Here is a 3558-nt window from a genome sequence, read left to right on the forward strand (position 1 = left end):
ATATATATATAAAGTTTAGAATGGTAGAACAATGCACTATAGAACAAAAAGTGGACTATATACCTGTTGTAATTTGGTTAGTCCGGACTATAGATAACCAAATTACAAGAGGTATATAGTCCATTTTTTGTCCTATAGTGCATTGTTATACCATTCTAAACTTCTTATTCTTTACAAACAATACACAATGCTTCAAGCGAACTACAATACTCTCTTATATATATATATTCATATTCATATATAAACTCAATTTTCAAATTGCTGTACAATAACACCTTGCGTCTTCTCTGATGCGATAGGAACCCGAAGTTAACTGGAACGTAAATCAGCCGAAACGTTGTGCCTAGATTTGGACACTAATCCGAAAATATCGGTGTAAAATAACGATAAATCCTCATTGCAGAATTTCAGACAAGACTACCATATTTAATGGTATAAAAGATACACATTAGAAGCACCCCAACTTCAGCAGCGCATACTCACGAGAACAAAGCATGTAATATAACCAAAAAAAAAAAAAAAAAAAAAAAAAAAAAAAAAAAAAAAAAAATACTGAAACAAAAACAGCAAAAATAAAACAAAACAGGTTCCTGCTCCAGAGAAATAGAAAAGCTAATCGAAAGCCGAGAACGATGAAGAATCGTTGTTAACGGCCTATGCTCCATGGGTGTGAAGAGGGTAAGTAAGCGTATTATAATAAATATGGCCTTCGAAAGAATTATTAGGCATTTCCACACAGTTTCCGTCTACCAAATTCACTCACAAGATACTAGCCAGCTCGAGGCTGTAGTAGAAGGCACTTGCTCAAGGTGCTACGCAGTGGGACCGAACCCGAAGCTAAGTGGTTGCGAAGTGAACTTGTTAACCACACAGCCTTGCCTGTGTGGGGTCGATATAATCGACTTAATCTGTTTGTCTGTCCTTGTTTGTCCCCTCTGTGTGTAACCCCTTGTGAGTAGTAAAGAAATAACACAGCCTTGCCTGTGCCTATAATGTTTAAATAATATTCGTAAATATTGTATGAATCAAAAATCCATACACTAACAAGCATGTTACCAATGAACCATATCAGTTATATCATTTCTCAGCTCAAGAGAATCCACTTAGGGTTACTCGACAATTATTCTTAGTTGAGGCATGACTTTCATATTCTTTATTCTAATAAGTTCGTGGTTTTGTGTCGACATAAAAACAGAAAGGACCGTTGAACCTTGGTCTAAATGTGTTACAGCATCTAGTTTCGTCATCATTGAATTTTGACCTGTCATACTTGAAAGAGCACGTTCTAGTTGTAATATCCCCACCCACTCCAACAAAACTGGTCCTGTGTCTGATAATCAAAGAAGCATTATAAATGATTGTGGAGTTAGAGCCAGGAGCCAAATTAATGCCATTGCACAATTTAATTCGAATCTACTAAACTATGACATTTTTCTTTCTATCCCAATGACACTCAAACCCAAGTAGGATATTGTTGTAATTATGATCGACAATATTCGTACAGATTACAAAATTGGTCTTATTAGTAACCAGAAAACGTCATCAACGGTAATTTGATTGTAAAATAAATACTTGGACCATTCCAGGTTGCATCTATGTTTCTTGATACCTGCTGAAGGAAGCGACAATTCTTGAAAGCTTCAAAACATTGTTGATGACGTTCAGTCAATAACAAATGACGAAAACCTCCCATAATTCCAGTAGTACGCGTCAATATATTAAAAGACAGTTGTTCGGCAGAATCGGTAGAACATCGGACAAGATGCTATTCGTCCGATGCTCTATCGCAGTGCTTCTCAAAGTGGTGGTCCACGGACCGGTGCCGGTCCGCGAACCGTCAGCTGCCGGTACGCAGCGAGTTTCCAGAAAAGAAAGAAATATTATAAAATGCTTAAGCAATATTGTATTATTTGTTTACAAAATAAATATACGGTAAAAAAAAAAAATGTCAACTTTTATTATGTTCATTATATATATTGTTTCCGGTATAAATTAATATGGTAATCTTCAAGTTTAGGGGATAAAATAAATAAATAAAAATATTCAAGGGAAGTAACTGAACGTCTTACCAGTATTCTCCGTACATCTCTGTTTATAAATAAATCACACACGTGATTTGGTTGACGTTAGGGTTAGGGTGTGATTTATTTATAAACAGCTAGAAGAAAACGGATAATACTGGTAAGTCGTTCAGTTATTTCCCTTGAATATTTTTATTTACTTTTTTTACCCCCCTAAACTTGAAGATTACCAATTAATATTACTGAGAAATATTACCGGTCCCGAGCACATTGGAAAAAAAAAAAAAAAAAAAAAATGCCGGTACGCCACATGGGGTAGTTTGAGAAGAACTGCTCTACCGGACCTTGACGAGTGTAGGAGTCAGAACTAAAGTATATAGTTACGACCCTTTAGCTTCTGTTTCTAAAATCCGTCAATGTCAAGTTTACCTGAGGTCCGTATAGCCGATTGTTCTCTTTCTCGAAATTTGAGACTTCGTGTCTATGTTAAGAACTCAATATATTAATGTGAACGCGTATAATGAAACGTCATAACACATAAAACGTCACAAAGACTCCGCAGTTTGGACTTCGATTTCTATGGAATAAGACTGACTTTTCGAAAGAGATTTTCGCAACTAAAAACCATCCAAACTCTGAAAGATAAATTTAGCCTACACGTTCGATAAAGGTAATTAGTTTCAAATTCTACATAAATATTTCTTAAATATTGTTCTATTTCGGGACGGTCATTTTCTTTTTGCCAAATAAACACACGCACTGTATATTCGTTCTTCACTTGTATATTACTGTTCTTATTTTAACTGCTGCCCATTGTCCGGAAATCTTTCGTCACACATCTGGGACCTCTTCAGTGACACATTCCGTCCTCGTGTATGCTCTTGCTCCGCTTAGTCCAGTCTGTTCTTCTATGAGGTGTATCCTTATATGCGTATGCGTTTACGTCTGTATCTGTGTATGTGTGCGTGCGTGCGTGCGTGAGCGTACGCGTGTCTATGTGTTTCGCATGTATGCTTGTGTGTGTATACAATGGCTTGTGCCCTTTATATTGCTGTTATCATTATCGTTCTTCTTAGGTGTATTTTGACCCTCCCCTCACCTACGCTTTTTCTTCTGTTGCTGCTGCCGCTGCTGTTCAAGATTCTTACATTTGATATTGTTCATCTCTTTCTGTGTTTGTCTGTTAGTTCATGTTGTTGTTATTGTGGTTGTTGTTGTTGTTGCTGCAGCCATTTGCGAAGTTACTGAATGTGTTTTTGTGTGTGTGTATATATGGACTTGCTTCGGAGGCGCAATGGCCTATGGTTAGGGCAGCGGACTCGCAGTCATAGGATCGCGGTTTCGATTCCCAGACCGGGCGTTACAAGTGTTTATTGAGCGAAAACACCTAAAAGCTCCACGAGGCTCCGGCAGGGGATGGTGGCGAACCCTGCTGCACTCTTCCACCACAACTTTCTCTCACTCTCACTTCCTGTTTCTGTTGTGCCTGTAATTCAAAGGGTCAGCCTTGTCACACTGTGTCACGCTGAATATCCCC

At 37.8% G+C, this 3558-nt stretch overlaps 1 protein-coding gene across 5 annotated transcripts in view; it reads left to right on the top strand.

Moving 5' to 3' along the window:
* The first annotated feature begins 2573 nt into the window (after positions 1 to 2573).
* Positions 2574 to 3558, top strand: part of LOC106879529 (outer dense fiber protein 3-B) — a 26863-nt gene continuing 25878 nt past the window's right edge. For all 5 annotated transcript variants that reach the window (XM_014929156.1, XM_014929154.1, XM_014929153.1 and 2 more), the window contains exon 1: positions 2574 to 2691. The gene's annotated coding sequence lies outside the window, so the exon portion shown is untranslated. The remainder of the gene's footprint in view (positions 2692 to 3558) is intronic.

Source organism: Octopus bimaculoides, chromosome 2 (assembly GCF_001194135.2).
Source record: "Octopus bimaculoides isolate UCB-OBI-ISO-001 chromosome 2, ASM119413v2, whole genome shotgun sequence".
Classification (NCBI taxonomy): Eukaryota; Metazoa; Mollusca; class Cephalopoda; order Octopoda; family Octopodidae; genus Octopus; species Octopus bimaculoides.